A 20,125-nucleotide genomic window follows, 5' to 3' on the forward strand; every position below is an offset into this window, starting at 1 on the left:
GGTTACGGGCACACACATACGCCACACACCCACCCCCACCCTCAACCCCACCCAAATAACTACACACCAATGCTGATTAAAAAGTCAGAGTGACACCCCCAAAACACCCCTCAAAAATAAATGCAAAGACAAAAGGCCATGATCGTAAAATGAAATCTATATTATATTAGTAAGTAAGTATAGCGAACTCAGCAATATAAAAATAAATATTTACACATTATCAACGAAATATTTACAGTGAGCCAAAGTCCGGCACAGTTAAACAACTGCAAATGTCCGTTGGCCAATGTCCAGTAACACACGAGCAAAGCCCACACACGAGACAGACACCATTGGAGAGAACACTGCAGGGGCATCAAAGAAATTAAAAACAGGCACCTCAGGGGGAAGGGAAGGGGGTTACCTCAGCCACATGAGTCCACGACGCCAGATCCACAAAGCTCCTCCATGCCCACTGTGCCATCCTGGGGAGTGCAAAGCCACAGTCTCTCAAGTCTCTACAGTGGTTGGTTTGTCCACTGTTCCATCCTGGGGAGTGCAAAGCCACAGTCTCACAAGTCTCTAAAGTGGTTGGTTTGTCCACTGTGCCATCCTGGGGAGTGCAAAGCCACAGTCTCTCAAGTCTCTACAGTGGTTGGTTTGTCCACTGTGCCATCCTGGGGAGTGCAAAGTCACAGTCTCTCAAGTCTCTACAGTGGTTGGTTTGTCCACTGTGCCATCCTGGGGAGTGCAAAGCCACAGTCTCTCAAGTCTCTACAGTGTTGGTTTGTCCAGTGTGGCATCCTGGGGAGTGCAAAGCCACAGTCTCTCAAGTCTCTACAGTGGTTGGTTTGTCTACTGTTCCATCCTGGGGAGTGAAAAGCCACAGTCTCACAAGTGGATAACAGACTCCACTGGTCATGGAGGAGGCATGGTGGGCAGAGCACCTCGTGAAGCCATGCCCGACTCAGATCCGGAGATACCAATGGGCAAGCGGTGCTTGACAGGAGGGCCCAGCGGAGCGGTGCTTGACAGGAGGGCCCAGCGGAGCGGTGCGTGACAGGAGGGCCCAGCGGAGCAGTGCGTGACAGGAGGGCCCAGCGGAGCAGTGCTTGACAGGAGGGCCCAGCGGAGCGGTGCGTGACAGGAGGGCCCAGCGGAGCGGTGCTTGACAGGAGGGCCCAGCGGAGCGGTGCTTGAGATGAGGGCCCAGCGGAGCGGTGCTTGACAGGAGGGCCCAGCGGAGCGGGGCTTGAGATGAGGGTCCAGCGGAGCGGTGCGTGACAGGAGGGCCCAGCGGAGCGGTGCTTGACAGGAGGGCCCAGCGGAGCAGTGCTTGAGATGAGGGCCCTGTTCAGCGGTGCTTGTCTTGGCGGGGCCCTCTTCAGCGGTGCTTGTCTTGGCGGGCCCTGTTCAGCGGTGCTTGTCTTGGCGGGGCCCTCTTCAGCGGTGCTTGTCTTGGCGGGGCCCTGTTCAGCGGTGCTTCTCACAGCGGCCCCTCTTCAGCAGTGCTTGTCTTGGCGGGGCCCTCTTCAGCGGTGCTTGTCTTGGCGGGGCCCTCTTCAGCGGTGCTTCTCACAGCGGCCCCTCTTCAGCGGTGCTTGTCTTGGCGGGACTCTCTTCAGCGGTGCTTGTCTTGGCGGGGCCCTCTTCAGCGGTGCTTGTCTTGGCGGGCCCTGTTCAGCGGTGCTTCTCACAGCGGCCCCTCTTCAGCGGTGCTTGTCTTGGCGGGGCCCTCTTCAGCAGTGCTTGTCTTGGCGGGGCCCTCTTCAGCGGTGCTTGTCTTGGCGGGCCCTCTTCAGCGGTGCTTGTCTTGGCGGGGCCCTGTTCAGCGGTGCTTCTCACAGCGGCCCCTCTTCAGCGGTGCTTGTCTTGGCGGGGCCCTCTTCAGCGGTGCCTGTCGTGTGCCTCCAGTGCCCCACACCTGGCCAATACTTGCCGCTCATTCAGCATCTGTGCCTTCCTTTGCGGGGCCCTCCTTTGATGGAGCCCTGGGTCTCCTCGGATACCCCCGGAATGGGGCTGGTGGGGCCCTCATGGCCAGGTCGGCTGCTCCCTGCCTTTTGCTCCTTGGCACCCTTGCCCTCCTTGGCAGACTGTAGGTGGCCCTTGGCTCCCTTCCCCGTGGTGGCAGGTGAGGGTGTAAGGCTACCCTCCTTGGGGGCAGGCGTGTCAGGCCTGTCGCGCCTGCCCTCGAGTTTTTGGCTCCTCTTCCCAGGAGGGGGGCTGGGTGTGCCTTTGCAGCTGGTCGATGTCCCAGACCAAGGGAAGGGCGGACTCCAAAAACCAGGCATGACGTGCTTGGGAGTTGCTGGGCTGGTGGTGGCTGAGGTGTTTGGGGAACTCTTACGGGACGGAGGGGGTGGGTCAGGTGAGGAAAAGAGGTCAATTTTAGAGAGGAAAAATTTCTTTGGAGCCATGAGAAGGGTAGCTGGACTGGGTATGGGAGTGGAGGAAGAGGATGTGGTTGTAGGAGAGTCAAGTGTGCTGTCTTTGGGTGCAGGTGCTTGGGCTGGAGGCTGTCGTGAGGTGGATGGCTGTTGTTTGGGTGCCTGCCTGCTTTTGTGTGGTTGGAAAGCGGGGGTGACAGACACAGTGGGAGAGGACACAGGGGACGTGTACATGACAGTGGGGGTGGTGACTGCACGTGTACGGACTGCTCTGGAGGGTGTGCTGGTGATGGGTGTACTGGCTGATGGGGGTGTGCATGCAGGTGTGAGTGGAGACGTCACAGGGAGGGAGGAGGGAGGCGAGGAGGTGGGGGACACAGAGGAGGTAGTGGCTGTTGGCATGTCTGCATCTGGATGTTGCTTGGGTGAATGCTTGTGTGTTTTGTGGTGCTTATGTTTGGATGAGCTTCTCTTGGGTGTTGAGGTGTGTGCAGGCTTGTCTGTAAGTGTGGATGGGATAGGCAGAGGAACAGGGGAGTGGGACTGGGTGGAGGCAGTTAGTAGAGGGAGACTGGAGACAGGGACAATGGCTGCCGTCAGTGCTGAGGCCAGAGAGTTGAACGATCGTTGCTGGGCAGCCTGACCCGAATGAAGGCCCTCCAGGTATGCATTGCTTTGATGCACCTCCCTCTCCACACCCTGGATGGCATTCAAAAGGGTAGACTGCTCAACAATGATGGTCCTCAGGAGGTCAATGACCTCCTCACTGAGGGCAGCAGGGGCGACTGGGGCAGGGCCTGAGGTGCCTGGGGTGAAGGAGATGGCCGGCTTCCTGGCCGTGCGGGCACGGGCCGAACACCGAGGGGCTGCTAGGAGGGGGGACCTGGTGCGCTGGGTGGCGGCTGTACCTGTAGTCGATGTAGGCACTGATGGTGCCACCCCCGCAAGGGAGCTCCCATCCGAGGACGTGTCGCTGTCACTCACGTCTGCACGGGTCCCCGTTGTGGAGCCCCCCTCGCCCCCGTCTCACTGTCACCTCGGAGTCCGTTGCATGGTCCTCCGGGGCCATGTGAGCTGCAGCTCCCTCTTGCGCCGATGCCACTTCTCCTCCGCCTGATGATGCTAATGCACAGATTCACAGAAAAACAAAGAAAATGGGGGGGGTGGGAAATAAAGACAAGTTGAGTGCATGCATTGTGTACACCGTTGGCGGAGAGGACAGAGACAGAAGCCCCCTGCACTACGCTGCGCACTTGGGGTACACTACTCATTCACTGGGACATGGCCTACATGCCTATGGGCGACAACTGCCCACACAGAATACACAGGTCCATCAATAGCGTTACTATGCACCCTACAGAGGTGGGGGGCGGGGGCGGGGGCACAGGACCATACCTCACGGAGGGGCCTAGCCTACAGAAATCGCCCTGGCCTAGGTATACCCACAGCCCTCCTCCCCCAACCAGGCACCTCCACTGCGCGCAAAGATAGAAGAATGTTCTGGTACTCACCCCCTTGTGTCTGCTGTGATGCCCTCAAGCGCCCATCCGAGTCGGGGTAGGCCACCGCCAGGATCCGGGACATCAGGGGGGTCAAGGTACGACTGGCACCCCTCCTAGGTTGGGAGGCCATCCCCAGCAGAGCCTCGCCGGTCTTCCTGCTCCCGCGGCGGATGTCCTCCCACCTCTTGCAGCAGTGGGTGCCCCGTCTGTTGTGGACCCCCAGGGCCCGGACGTCCTTGGCGATGGCACGCCATATCTCAATCTTCTGATGGGCGCTGACCTATGTGACATGTACAGGGGTGAAAAAAAATAATCATCAGTTTTCTGCATGGTGGGTGTGAGTGGCCCCCCCTCCCCAACCTTGCCATGTGGCACATGCTCTCATCTGTCGTGCCATGCATTCCTCATTCGCTCCCCTACCATCCATCGTACATCCACCCCACTCATCCCAGGCATTGGCCACTAAGCATGGTCCCAGTGTACTCACCTGTTGGTCTGGAGGACCGTAGAGTAGCGCATACTGGGGGAGGACCCCGTCCACGAGCTTCTCCAACTCTTCAGAACTGAAGGCGGGGGCCCTTTCACCAGTAGCAGCAGCCATTGTCACTTCCAGACCGAGGTCACAGCAGCACTTGCAGTATAGGTCCTCTCCTGTGGATGATCAGGTCTCGAGTGATTAAGCAGATAGAAAATGGCGGTTACGGCCGCCGCGGTGCGTACCGCGGCGGTGCGTACCACGACCGCCGGCGCACATCGTCATTGGCTCCTGCAACCCATAGGGTTCAATGTTATTTAATGCGGCTTTGCGCCGCGGTCTACGACCGCCTACCGCCACGGTGTGCAACGCCAGCGCAATGACCTCACTTCACATTGTCACACTTCACAGGTCAGGCAGCCGCCATTTCAGGGGCCCACATGGCTTAATTCCTACTGCGTCACACATGCCTAGGCCTTGCATCGACACTCATACAAGCCATTCATTCCATAGTAAAATCAGTACTGTACAAGCTGTGGGAACTTACCTGTGGGTTGATTGACTCTGTGCTCGCTGTTGTCCTTCCTAGGCACCGTCCGCTGGGTCTTGCGAGGAGAAGGAGGAATGTTCGTGTATACAGACCGCTGGTGGACCTGTCGACAATGGAAGAACGACATGTCATCCTGACCTACAGACTCAACCGTGCCACTATACAGGAACTGTGTGCCCAGCTGGAGCCAGAGCTGATGTCACCCATCCGCCAACCCACAGGGATCCCCCCTCTAGTGCAGGTGCTGTCAGTACTCCATTTTCTGGCTAGTGGATCTTTTCAAACTACAGTGGCCATATCTTCTGGGATGTCTCAACCTATGTTTTCCAAAGTATTGTCCAGAGTGTTGTCTGCCCTGATGAAATACATGTGGAGCTACATCATTTTCCCTGAGGTGGGTGACTTGCCTACAGTGAAGGGTGATTTCTATGCCCTTGGACACATTCCCAATATCATTGGTGCCATTGATGGGACCCATGTGGCTTTGGTCCCCCCAAAAGACGATGAACAGGTGTACAGGAACCAAAAGAATTATCATTCGATGAATGTCCAGGTGGTCTGTTTGGCTGACCAGTACATCTCCCATGTAAATGCCAAGTTCCCAGGGTCAGTGCATGACGCGTATGTCATGCAAAATAGCAGCATCCCTTATGTGATGGAACTACTTCAGAGACAGCGTGTGTGGCTAATTGGTGACTCGGGTTACCCCAACCTGCCGTGGCTATTGACCCCAGTGAGGAATCCCAGGATCCGGGCAGAGGAACGGTACAATGATGCCCATGGGCGTACTAGGAGGGTGATCGAGCGGACCTTCGGCCTCCTGAAGGCCAGGTTTAGGTGCCTGCATATGACCGGTGGATCCCTAATGTACTCACCAAAGAAGGTGTGTCATATCATCGTGGCCTGCTGCATGCTTCACAACCTGGCTTTGCGACGCCAGGTGCCTTTCCTGCAGGAGGATGGTCCAGATGGTGGTGTTGTGGCCGCTGTGGAGCCTGCGGAGAGTGAAGAGGAGGAAGACGAAGAGGACGACACAGACAACAGAGATAGAGTGATAGAGCAGTATTTCCAAAGACATACAGGTAAGAATTTACTCCTGCATTTCAAACTATCTGCAACAGTACAGGCTCTCTACTGTCTGACCTTTCCCCCCAATGTATGGTATCTTAGTTGTGGATTTCCCTTCCTATTTCAGGGATCTGGTCCCCACGGAGTGCCCTCTGGTTTCTTTCCCCATGGACTGCCGCTGTGTGACACTGGTATGTTGTCATCACAATGTAACTGGACTTTTTGGGTTGGTTATGTCCATTACATTTGCTTTAACGTAAATAAATTACAGACTCCAGATGGTTTTGGTGCAATAATTGTGTTTATTTAAGTGATGAAATGGGTGAATAGTTCAAGAAGGGTGATGGGAGATGGTGGAGGCATGTCCTTGGCAGAGTCCAGACTCTCGTTTGCACAGGTGCATTGTCCATATGCCTGTGGAAGGTGGAGCAGGGGCAGTTCTAGGTTGGACAGGGTGAACAAGTGGGACAGTGGGATGACATCCGGGGGGATCCTTTCCTGGCGGGGGTCTTGACATCCTACTCTGTCTTCTTCCTGGATCTCAGGCCTTTCTTGTGGGGTGGTTCCTGTTCTGCAAGGGGTGGGGTCCGGGTTGGCCGTTGCTGTTGTGTGGGGGCCTCCTGACCACTAGCGCCGGCGGAGGTGGTGGGCTGTTCTTCCCCCATGCTAGTGGCAGGGGCCCTTTGGGAGGCCACAAGGTCCCGCAATGTGGTAACAATCTGGTTGAGTGCCACCACGATTGTACCCATTGCGGAACTGATGGTGCGCAGTTCGTCCCGGTACCCCATGTACCGTTCCTCCTGCAGTGCCTGGATCTCCTGGAACCTGGCCAGGACCGTCGCCATCGTCTCTTGGGATTGGTGGTAGCCTCCCATGATGGTGGTGAGGGCCTCTTGGACAGAGGGTTCCCTAGGCCTGTCCTCCATCTGTTGCACAGCAGCCCTCCCAGTTCCCCTTTGTTCCTGGGCCTCTGTCCCTTGGACGGTGTGCCCAATACCACTGCCCCCAGGTCCCTGTTGTTGTTGGGGTGGTGGGTTACCCTGGGTGCCCTGTAGTGGAAGACACACCGCTGCTTGACCTGTCCTGGAGACAGAGGCATGGGCCCGCTGGGAGGGTGCTGTGCTGGTGTTTCCTGAGGGGGGTAGGTCTGCTGTGGCCTGTGGCTGCCTGAGGGGAACCGACTGTCCAGAGGTCCCCGATGGTCCGGGCTGGTCATCAGGTTCCAGGTCGACAGAGCTGCTGTCATCACTGGGGGCCTGTTCCGGGGGTGGGATGGACATTTCTGGACCCTCCTGACCGGTGTGTTGGCGTTCGGGTCCTGCAGGGGTAAAAGAGTATGATTATTGGTTGTGTGTGTGCCATGGCGTGCGATTTGTGTGTGGCCTTGTCCCCCAGTGGTGCCATACCCTTGTGGGAGGAGTTGTGAGGGTGGTTTGTGGGGGGGGTGGGTATGTGCAGTGGTCATGCTTAGGTGATGGGTGTCCATGGTTTGTGTTGGCATTCAGGGGTTGGTGTTGGGTTGGGTGGGTTGTGCTGGTGAGACATTATCAGGGAGGATGTGTGATGGGGGATTGGGGGTGAGGTTGTGGGTGTGGGTTGGGATGCTGGTGGGGTGGGGGGATAAAGTAGTTGAGATTCGACTTACCAGAGTCCATTCCTCCACCTACTCCAGCGAGGCCCTCAGGATGCAGGATGTTCAAGACCTCTTGCTCCCATGCTGTGAATTCGGGTGGGGTGGGGGGGTCCGCCGCCAGTCTTCTGCACCGCTATGTTGTGCCTTGACACCATCGAGCGCACCTTCCCCCGTAGGTCGTTCCAGCGTTTGCGGATGTCCTCCCGATTTCTGGGATGCTATCCCACAGCGTTGACCCTGTCTACGATCCGTTGCCATAGCTCCGCCTTCCTGGCTATAGTGGTGTGCTGCACCTGTGTGCCGAAGAGCTGGGGCTCTACCCTTATTATTTCCTCCACCATGACCCTGAGTTCTTGGTCCAAAAACCGTGGGTGTCTTTGGGGTGCCATGGGGTGGTGTGGATGAGGTGTGGGGTGGTGTGTGTGGTGATAAGTGTGTTGGTGTGTGGTGCTTTGTGCGTAGATGTGGTGTGGGTGATGTGTTGTGTGCCTCTGTGTGATGGGGTTGTCAATTGCTGTGCTCTCTCTCTCTGTCCTTCGTCTCTGATTTGTGGTTGTAGGGGTTTGTGGGTGATGTGGGTGTGTGTTTTATATCGTATTGATTGTGTGGGAGTGGTGTGTGTATGTGTTTCAGGTGTGTGTATTTCAAATTGTCCAATGTGGCTGTGATTTGGAGCTGGGTGTGTATTATGACCGCGGCGGTGTGTACCGCCAATGGAATACCGCGTTTGAATGACCGCCGCGTGGATTCGTGGGTCATAATGGCATGGGCGTATTTCTGTTGGCGTGACGGTGGAGGTTTGGTCATCTCCAGTTTATCGCTGGCCGCTGATGTGGCGGACTGCAGTGGAGGTCGGATTTTTGGAGGTTTGGCAGTTGTGGGTCAGAATGACCGTGGCGGTTTACCGCGGCTGCGGCAGTGTTATGGCGGTCTTCTGACCGGCGGTAAGTGCCTTTTACCGCCGAGGTCAGAATGACCCCCTATATGTCCTACCTTAACAATACACTGCACCCTGCCCTTGGTGCTACTTAGGGCCTACCTTAGAGGTGCCTTACATGTAAGAAAAGGGAAGGTTTAGGCCTGGCTAGTGGGTACACCTGCCAAGTCGAATTTACAGTTAAAACTGCACACACAGACACTGCAGTGGCAGGTCTGAGACATGATTACAGAACTACTTATGTGGGTGGCACAGCCAGTGCTGCAGGCCCACTAGTAGCATTTGATTTACAGGCCCTGGGCACCTCTAGTGTTCTGTACTAGGGACTTACTAATAAATCAAATATGCCAATCATGGATAAGCCAATTACATACACATTTTGTAAGGGAGCACTTGCACTTTAGTACTGGTTAGCAGTGGTAAAGTGCCCAGAGTAACAAAAACAGCAAAATCAGAGTCCAGCACACATCAACAACCTGGGGAACAGAGGCAAAAAGTTAAGGGAGACCATACCAAGGATGAAAAGTATAACAGTGGCCAACAGCAGGCAGGGCTCGCGTTAGTGTGCAGCATGCCCCTGCATCTGGCCACCCACTTAAGAGCGTGTCACCCTCCACCCTTCATGCCTCCTGCACTGTTTTATTGGGCCCAATTGACATGGGTTATGAGGGATAGCGGTGAAGACCCGCAGTAATATTTGCTTTACTCAGTGCCTGCAGACTACTTTCCACTGTGTGGTGAATTACATGGACTAGACGGCAGCTCAGCGAGTGGGCTGTTAGTGACAAAGAAAGAGGGCTCTACTTAGCGAGATCTCCACCTCTTTACAACTGTGCGCACTGTTCACACAGTCTGGCATCCTTGGACACAACAGCACAGGGTGCGATGAGCAGGATCACATAATTTCCCTTGCATCATTGACTTCCTAAGGTACAGAGGAGAGAGCTTTGAATACCGGATGGATAGGAATTACACTGGGCTTACTTGAGGAGCTGCTGTGTGGCACTTCAGTTGTTGCAATATCACCCGGCACAACACAACTTTAAATCATGATCTCTGTAGGCACCCTTAGTAAGCGACCAGCCCCACAACGTCCCTGTGTGACCTTCTTTATGGCTAGCACTGCTTCCAGGCCTGCTCTTTCTTGAGTGCTCTGAACCTGCCCACCTGCTCCTGGACTCGTGGGGCTGCTTGTTCTACAGCGCTTCAGTGAACTCGCTGACACTGGTAAGCAGGCCCCATTCCTAGCCACCTGCTTCCTCTCTGTGGTATTGTGGCCATAGCTCTAGCCAGAGACTAGCCTTGCGTGGCAAAAGTGTGGGCCTCTATTGAGCCTTTACCTTCACTATCCCTGTTCCTCTCTGAGCAGACTGTACCCACTGTCCTAATCCTTGACTCCGGGGCTGCTCGTGCTGCTCACCCTTGTTGCCCCCTGGGCATTGGCAAGCGAGCCCTAAACAAAAATGCATTACTTATTCAGCACGGGCCTTGGGAGTGGTGTGTTGTGGGCCGCCCACAAACTGCCACACAAGCTGTGCTCTCATGGCCCTCTGCAGACCCTGAGCAACTTCTTAGCAGCTCTTAATCTTCAGGCAATTGCATTCCTCCTGTTTCACTTGGTGACAAGCTGGACTCCATCCTGGAAGCTGTTGTGTGGATTGGGACCACCCTGGAGAACGCCCGTGCACCATTGGAAAGCAAAATAGACAGTGTGACAGCAGATCTCATGTTGCTGCATTCAGATCACTGCAAGTCGGCGGATAAGGTCCATACCGCCAAACAGACCCTCATCGATTTCCAGCCAAGGACTGGGGAGCTGTAATCCTTGATGCGCACAGTGGCAGAACGAGTGGATCTCCAAGCTGAGGATGTGGAGGTTCGCTTTTGGCGGAACAATGTACGAGTGGTAGGCCTTACGGAGGCAGTGGGGGTGTCAGATGCCATTACTTACGTGGAACACTGGCTAAAAAAGCTGCTGCCTCTGGAGACATTTTCACAATTCATTTCTGTGGAGTGCTTCAATTGCATCCCTACAAGATGACTGCCTCCGGGCTCCAATCCCAAGCCACTCCTGTTCCATCTACTTCACTGTCTTGACAGGGACTACATCTTATGTGAGACAAAAAAGTTTCAAGAGATCACGCTTGCAGCACCCCTCTCAACAAAAGAATGTGCCTGACCTAGAACAAGTCATAAAGGAGAGGCATCAGGACCTGCAGATTGCTGGTGGGACATGTGAAGCTACTCAGGTTTTGGAACCTGAAAACAACTCATCTAAATCTATCACATGGCCCTCCAGTGTGGAATTAACCATCCCACCTGATGTGATGCTACAGACAGCTGAAGACATTATCTGAGATCTAGATTGCTTAACTAATAATGCCAAATACAGTTCATTGTAGTTGACTGCCTCACTCTGACTTGTGATCTCTGTCCCCCTTTTTATTGTCCTTTCATTGCAGCTGTATTGTTTTATTTTGACATAGACACTACTCCGTCAAGCGCAGTTGAGCTGCAACAAGGCCCTTCCTGTTTCGGTAGAACACAATTTTACAATGTGGTATCTGCATGGGTTCTCGCACGCCCATCCTCAATCATGTGGGGCACTCCCTTATTGGATGTCAAGACCTCCCCCACCAGCTCCCCAGCTGTTAAACTCTTGCTGACGTTTGCTATTCTGCTGTTTGGGTGGAAACTTGTTGTCCCTCCGCTCCACTGGTATTTACGGTTCTATGTTAATGGTTTGTTTTTTAGTTATGAGCCACAGCTCTTCACGACCCGACCCTCTACCACATGCCCTTGTTATGCTAACCATGCGCAGACAAGCTTGTACTGCCCAGCTTCTGGGTGCCCTTTTCTTACATACATTACCCATTGTAACATAGTTACTTGGAACGTGGGAGGCATGCACATGAAACACTGTTTCACACATATTGCATTGCTGCAAGAGACACATTTAACATGAGCAGAAGACATTAAGCTGCAGAGGTGCTGGTGCAGTCAGGTGTTCGCCACTGACTTCTCCTATGCCAGGGGCATGCTGCTCTGGGTCAAGCTTAGAATCCCTTTTGTGGCAGAAGAAACTATTTTAGATGCAGAAGGCTTCTATGGAATATTGAAGGGCCGCCTCAAGGGCCAGGACATTCTTATAAGTTCCACATTTGCCCCTAACTCCGAATACTCTGCATTTCTATGCACGCTTCCAAGTGCATTGTCGCAATGGGGTGGATCACCGTGGCTTATAGTGGGAGACTTTAACCATGGCCTTAATACTACCCTTGATTCTTCCTTTCCCCCACTGCCTCACACTTCTGCAACTTCCAATTCCCATGCATTATATGATTGGCTTTGGCATTGAAAGTTGGTTGACATCTGGCATTTCTGTCACCCAGATACAAGGGTGTACTCTTTTTTCTCCTCTTTGTTCAACTTACATGTCTGCATAGGTAGCTGGTTGGCACATCTTCCTTACTCCCTTCTATTTTACACATAGATTGTCTGGGCTGCACACCCTCTGATCACAACCCTCAGTTTCTGCAACTTATGTGGGAACCCAACCCGACTCCCATACCATACTTACCTGTTGCCTTGAGCCTGCGCTATTGGAAGATGCCCACTTGTAAGCCTCACTTGGTTTGGCCATCACAGACTATTTTGAACACAATGCCAACACAGCCACCACCAAATTAATAGCATGGGATGCATTCAAGGTGATGGTTCCCTGAAACCTACGCCGTTTCTTCCGAGTCATGACCTAGCAGACCTGGCCTTGTGCCGGGTGCATGCCGGGTGCATGGTCTTAGACCTTGAAAAGGCCTTTGACTCATTTGAGTGTTATTATGTCTTTAACACTTTGCTATATCATTCATCGGTGGGCTCTTCCTGATAGCAATGTTACCCCTGTGGTCACATCCTTACGGTCCAAGATGTCCTTTTGTGCACCTTACCACTATCTGTTGTGGGAAGGGTGGTGTTACTAAAAATGGTGGCTTTACAGCCCCTTCTATATTATTTTGCCAATCTCCCTCTTTACATCCCAGTTGTGTTCTTTCATTCCTTTGATCAACAGGTGTGAGAATTCATCTGGCACAAGTCCAGATGCAGGGTGATGCTGGTGAGGCTCTGCTTACCCACAGATCAGGGTGGACCTGCTGTGCCACACTTCGAGCAGTATTGCCTTGCCTCTCAAATACAATGGGTCGCTAAATGGCTGGCATGCCTACACCTGTGAGGCATAGCCACATCTCTTCCTGTCCTAGACTTGCCTGTTATACTTCATCTATTTTACCCTTGCACACAAACACACCCAAACAACTGCTTGCTACTGGGAGTGGCCTTTTGCTGATATCGTAGGTGTCTCCCCCTTACTAGGGTCACAATCCCCTAAGCACCAGGGTTGGCGTTGCTCGGTATATGAAGCAGTGGTAGATCCATATTGCCAACTGAGATGACTTTGTGGCATGCTGGTGGCCCGCACAAATTTAGTGACCTGTATCAGGACGGGGCTGTGGTCCTGTCTGAAGGAGGATGGCTTGCCCATGAGTCAATTCCTACTGTATAACTCATTTATTGCTTCCTTGGGGAACAGGTGGATGGATATGGCCAATGAACTACCCACCCATCTCATGGTCCAGTATGTGATGGGGAAGGGCAGATACCTCATACGCTGGTTCGCTGACTCGCTCCACATCTACATTGCCCCACAACTCACAACTCTACGGCGACATTGGGACACTGAATATACACACCCTTGCATCGATAAGGAATGGAGTTTACAGTTACATAACATACCTGTAAGGAAATGCCTCCTTGACATGGTTACCCCCTAACCTTTTGCCTTTGCTGATGCTAAGTTATGATTTGTAAGTGTGCTGGGACCCTGTTAACCAGGCCCCAGCACCAGTGTTCTTTCCCTGAACTGTACCTTTGTCACCACAATTGGCACAAACCTGGCAATCAGGTAGGTCCCTTGTAACTGGTACCCCTGGTACCAAGGGCCCTGATGCCAGGGAAGGTCTCTAAGGGCTGCAGCATGTCTTATGCCACCCTAGAGAACCCTCACTCAGCACATGCACACTGCCTCACAGCTCGTGTGTACTGGTGGGGAGAAAATGACTAAGTCGACATGGCACTCCCCTCAGAGTGCCATGCCACCCTCACACTGCCTGTGGCATAGGTAAGTCACCCCTCTAGCAGGCCTTACAGCCCTAAGGCAGGGTGCACTATACCACAGGTGAGGGCATATGTGCATGAGCACTATGCCCCTACAGTGTCTAAGCAAAACCTTAGACATTGTAAGTGCAGGGTAGCCATGAGAGTATATGGTCTGGCAGTTTGCCAAACACGAACTCCACAGTTCCATAATGGCTACACTGAAAACTGGGAAGTTTGGTATCAAGCTTCTCAGCACAATAAATGCACACTGATGCCAGTGTGCAATTTATTGTAAAATACACCCAGAGGGCATCTTAGAGATGCCCCCTTAATACCTCCCCGACTTCTAGTGTAGGCTGACCAGTTTCTGCCAGCCTGCCACACACCAGACATGTTGCTGGCCACATGGGGAGAGTGCCTTTGTCACTCTGTGGCCAGGAACAAAGCCTGTACTGGGTGGAGGTGCTTCTCACCTCCCCCTGCAGGAACTGTAAAACCTGGCGGTGAGCCTCAAAGGCTCACCCCTTTTGTTACAGCGCCCCACGGCATCCCAGCTAGTGGAGATGCCCGCCCCTCCGGCCACTGCCTCCACTTTTGGCGCAAGGCCGGAGGAGATAATGAGAAAAACAAGGAGGAGTCACCCACCAGTCAGGACAGCCCCTAAGGTGTCCTGAGCTGAGGTGACCTCTTCCTTGAGAAATCCTCCATTTTGAGATTGGAGGATTCCCCCAATAGGATTAGGGATGTGCCCGCCTCCCCACAGGGAGGAGGCACAAAGAGGGTGTAGCCACCCTCAAGGACAGTAGCCATTGGCTACTGCCCCCCAGACCTAAACACACCCCTAAATTGAGTATTTAGGGGCGACCCAGAACCCAGGAAATCAGGTTCCTGCAACCTGAAGAAAGAAGAAGGACTGCTGACCTACAAGCCTGCAGAGAAGGAGGAAGACGACAACTGATTTGGCCCCAGCCCTACCGGCCTGTCTCCAACTTCGAAAACCTGCTCCTGCGACGCTTCCGACAGGGATCAGCAACCTCTGAAGCCACAGAGGTCTGCCCTGGACTACAGGACCAAGAAACTCCAGTGACCAGCAGCCCTGTTCAAAACCAGCTACTTCTTTGCAACAAAGAAGCAACTTCCAAGGACTTCATGTTTCTCGCCGGAAGCGTGAGACTCTACACTCTGCACCCAAAGCCCCTGGCTCGACCTGAAGAAAACCAACACCTCAGGGAGGACTCCCCGGCGACTGCGAGCCCATGAGTAACCATAGATGACCCCCTGAGCTCCCACAGCGACGCCTGCAGAGAGAATCCAAAGAGTCCCCCTGACGCGACTGCCTGTTACAAAGGACCCGACGCCTGGAACCAAAACTGCACCCGCAGCCCCCAGGACCTGAAGGAACCGAACTTCAACTAAATTCCAAAAATTGTCATTAGAAACTGATTTTTGCAATTTGAGCTATTTTAAAAAAAAATGTAAAGTCCTGCTAGGGCCTTGTGTAAGTCCCTGTTAGCATTTCTTTTAGAGTTTAAAAGTTTTGTAAAAGTTTGGATTAAGTTCTAGAAATAGTTTTAGATTCTTAAAAAGTATCCCAACATTTAGAGAAATAGGGGGTCATTCCGACCCTGGCGGTAAAAACCACCAGGGCCGGGGACCACGGAAGCACCGCCAACAGGCTGGCGGTGCTTCCCAGCCCATTCTGACCGCGGTGTTAAAGCCGCGGTCAGAAAAGGGAATCCGGCGGTTTCCCGTTGGATTTCCCCTGCATAGGCTGAATCTCCATGGCGCGCTTGGAGATTCCGACCCCCTTGGCGGGAACGGGTGTCGTGGGGCCCCTGGCATGGGCAGTGCAGGGGCCCCCTAACAGGGCCCCTTAAAGATTTTCACTGTCTGCATTGCAGACAGTGAAAATCGCGACGGGTGCAACTGCACCCGTCGCACCCCTGCAACTCCGCCGGCTCCATTCGGAGCCGGCTTCATTGTTGCAGGGCCTTTCCCGCTGGGCCGGCGGGCGTTCCTTTGGCGGGCGCCCACCGGCCCAGCGGGAAAGCCAGAATGGCCTCCGCGGTCTTTTGACCGCGGAGCGGCCAAGTGGCGGTTTCCGCTTGGCGGGCAGCGCCCGCCGCCCGCCAAGCTCAGAATGAGGGCCATAATGTCTAGCACAGAAGAGATGGTGGTGGAACTCAACCTCACTCCTTACCTGCATCTCAGGATGTCAGAGTTAATAACTCTCTAGAAAATAAAAATATAAAAACTGGATCAAACCCTACCAAAGTACAGCTCCAGGATCTTTTGGCAGAGTTTGCTAGAGACCACCCCTCTGAAGACAACCTTACAGAGGGGGAAACTAGTGACTTGGAGGATAATTTCCTCCCTCCTGTCCTAGTTAGGGAGGCCAGGGTCCCTCAAACCCTGTCTCCACAAGTGATAGTCAGAGATGCTGGTTCTCCCACAGGGGAGTCCAGGAACTCTGGAAGCATTGAGGGCAGCCTCAATTAAGATGACCTCCTGTTAGCCAGGATGGCCAAAAGATTGGCTTTGGAGAGACAGCTCCTGGCATAGAAAGGGAAAGACAAGAGATGGGTTTAGCTCCCATCAATGGTGGCAGCAACTTAAATAGGGTCAGAGAGACTACTGACATGCTAAAAATCCCGAAAGGGATTGTAACAAAATATGAAGATGGTGATGACATCACCAAATGGTTCACAGCTTTTGAGAGGGCTTGTGCAACCAGAAAAGTAAACAGATCTCACTGGGGTGCTCTCCTTTGGGAAATGTTCACTGGAAAGTATAGGGATAGACTCCTCACACTCTCTGGTAAAGATGCAGAGTCCTATGACCTCATGAAGGCTACCCTGATTGAGGGCTTTGGATTCTCAACTGAGGAGTACAGGATTAGGTTCAGGGGGGCTCAAAAATCCTTGAGCCAGACCTGGGTTGATTTTGTTGACTTCTCAGTCAAAACACAAGATGGTTGGATTAATGGCAGTGATGTAAATGATTATGAAGGGCTGTATAATTTGTTTATGAAGGAACACCTTTTAAGTAATTGTTTCAATGATAAACTGCATCAGCATCTGGTAGACCTAGGTCTAATTTCTCCCCAAGAATTGGGAAAGAGGGCAGACCACTGGGTCAAGACAAGGGTGACCAAGACTTCCACGGGGGGTGACCAAAAGAAAGGGGTCAGAAAGCCTCCCCAGGGGAAGAGTGTTGAGACATCCAAAGGAAAAAGTAAAGAGTCTTCTTCAGGGCCCCATAAACCTGCACAGGAGGGTGGGTCCAAAGCCTCTTCACAATCCTCATTTGGGTATACAGGTAAAAACTTTGATCCCAAAAAGGCCTGGTGTCGCAGCTGTAGTCAGCATGGACACCAAACTGGAGACAAGGCCTGTCCCAAGAAAGGTTCCACTTCAACTGCTACTCCAGTTAGCACTGGAATAGCCAGTCTCCAGGTGGGATCAACAGTGTGCCCAGAGCAAATCAGGGTCCACACTGAAGCTACATTAGTCTCTGAGGGTGGGATGGACTTAGCCACACTAGCTGCCTGGCCACCTAACATGCAAAAATACAGGCAGCAGCTCTTTATTATTGGGACTAGAGTAGAGGCCATGAGGGATACAGGTGCCAGTGTCACTATGGTGACAGACAAACTGGTTTTCCTAGGACAATACCTGACTGGACAAACTTATCCAGACACCAATGCTGACAATCAGACTAAAGTACATCCCATGGCTATGGTAACTTTAGAATGGGGAGGGGTCACTGGCCTGAAACAGGTGGTTTCTGCTATACCAGTAGAATATCTGCTTGGAAATGATCTGGAGTCCTCAGCTTGGGTTGAGGTAGAACTCAAAACCCATGCAGCCATGTTGGGTATCCCTGAACTGATGTGTGTCAAGACTAGGGCACAGTGCAGAGTTCATGCTGAAAAAGAGGTGTTGGTGTCTGGAATAATGGCCAAACCTTCCTAGAGAAAAGGAAAGAAGACTGGAGAACCAGCTTAAGCACAGAAAAAGGAACAGAACCTCTCTTCTCAGGAAGAAGTTCTATCCCCTGAGGGAACTGAGCCTATGGAGTTAGAACCTTACCAGGTTGAGCTCTTGGGCCGAGGGGGACCCCTCAAGGGAACAGCTGTGCAAGGGACAAGAAACTTGTCCCTCTCTTGAAGGCCTAAGGCAGCAAGCTGCTGAACAAGAACAAGGAAATATCAGTGGAAGCCACAGGGTCTATTGGGAAGATGGACTCCTTTACACTGAGGCAAGAGATCCCAAACCTGGTGCCACTAGGAGAGTGGTAGTGCCTCAAGAGTTTAGGGAGTTCATTCTGACCTTACCCCATGACATTCCCCTTGCTGGGCATTTGGAACAAACCAAGACATGGGAGAGGTTAGTCAACAATTTCTATTGGCCCAATATGTCCCAGAAATTGAAGGAGTTTTGTGCCTCCTGTGCCACCGTTCAAGCCAGTGGTAAGACAGGTGGCCATCCAAAGGCCCCCCTCATTCCACTTCCAGTGGTGGGGGTCCCCTTTGAAAGAGTGGGAGTGGACATTGTGCGTCCACTTGAACCTCCTACAGCATCAGGGAATCAGTATATCCTAGTAGTAGTGGATCATGCTACTAGGTACCCTGAGACAATTCCCCTTAGGTCCACTACTGCCCCTGCAGTAGCCAAAGCACTCATTGGTATTTTTACCAGAGTGGGATTTCTTAAGGAGGTGGTTTCTGACAGAGGTACCAACTTCATGTCAGCTTACCTGAAACACATGTGGAATGAGTGTGGGGTGACTTACAAATTCACCACACCATACCATCCACAAACCAGTGGTCTTGTTGAGTGATTTAACAAGACATTGAATGGCATGATCAGGGGGCTCCCTGAAAAACTCAAAAGGAGATGGGATGTCCTCTTGCCATGCCTGCTTTTCGCCTACAGAGAGGTGCCTCAGAAGGGAGTAGGGTTTTCCCCCTTTGAACTTCTGTTTGGCCATCCTGTTAGGGGACCACTAGCTCTTGTGAAAGAAGGCTGGGAAAGACCTCTCCATGAGCGTACGCAGGATATAGTGGACTATGTACTAGGCCTACGTTCAAGGATGGCAGAGTACATGGAAAAGGCAAGTAAAAACCTTGAGGCCAGCCAACAACTCCAGAAGATGTGGTATGACCAAAAGGCTGCTATGGTTGAGTTTCAGCCAGGGCAGACAGTCTGGGTTCTGGAGCCTGTGGCTCCCAGGGCACTTCAGGACAAATGGAGTGGCCCTTACCCAGTGCTAGAGAAAAATAGTCAGGTCACCTACCTAGTGGACCTAGGCCCTAGCAGGACCCCCAAGAGGGTGATCCATGTTAACTGCCTAAAACTCTTCCATGCCAGGGCAGATGTAAACATTTTGATGGTTACAAATGAGGACCAGGAAGCAGAGAGTGAACCTCAACCCGATCTCCTCTCCACTGACCCTAAAGATGGCACAGTAGATGTAGTGATCTACTCAGACACCCTCTCTGGCCAACAGCAAGCTGACTGCAGGCAAGTCTTCTAGCGGTTTGCTGAGCTCTTTTCCCTAACCCCTGGTCAGACACACCTGTGTACCCATGATGTGGACACAGGAGACAGCATGCCTGTCAAAAATGAAATATTCAGACAGTCTGACCAAGTTAAGGAAAGCATCAAAGTGGAAGTCCACAAGATGATGGAGTTGGGAGTGATTGAGCACTCTGATAGTCCCTGGGCTAGCCCAGTGGTCTTGGTCCCCAAACCTCATACAAAAGATGGCAAGAGAGAGATGAGGTTCTGTGTGGACTACGGAGGGCTTAATTCTGTCACCAAGACAGATGCTCACCCCATCCCAAGGGCAGATGAGCTGATTGACAAATTGGGTGCTGCCAAATCCCTGAGTACATTTGACTTGACAGCAGGGTACTGGCAAATAAGAATGGCACCGGGAGAAAAAGAGAAAACAGCATTCTCTACACCTGATGGGCACTACCAGTTTACTGAGATGCCCTTTGGCTTAAAGAATGCCCTTGCCACCTTCCAAAGGTTGGTGAATCAAGTCCTTGCTGGCTTGGAGTCCTTTAGTGCAGCTTATCTTGATGATATTGCTGTCTTTAGCTCCAGCTGGCAGGATCACCCGGACCACCTGAAGAAGGTTTTGCAGGCCCTGCAAGCAGCAGGCCTCTCTATCAAGGCATCTAAATGTCAGATAGGGCAGGGTACTGTGGTTTACTTGGGACACCATGTAGGTGGAGGCCAAGTTCAGCCACTCCAACCCAAGATCCAGACTATTCTGGACTGGGTAGCTCCAAAAACCCAGACTCAAGTCAGGGCATTCCTTACTAGGAGGTTTGTGAAGGATTGTGGATCAATAGTGACCCCCCTCACAGAACCTACCTCCAGGAAAATGCCCAAGAAAGTTAACTGGACCTTGGACTGTCAAAA

The sequence above is a fragment of the Pleurodeles waltl genome, chromosome 12 (genome assembly GCF_031143425.1).
Source record: "Pleurodeles waltl isolate 20211129_DDA chromosome 12, aPleWal1.hap1.20221129, whole genome shotgun sequence".
NCBI classification, from domain to species: Eukaryota; Metazoa; Chordata; class Amphibia; order Caudata; family Salamandridae; genus Pleurodeles; species Pleurodeles waltl.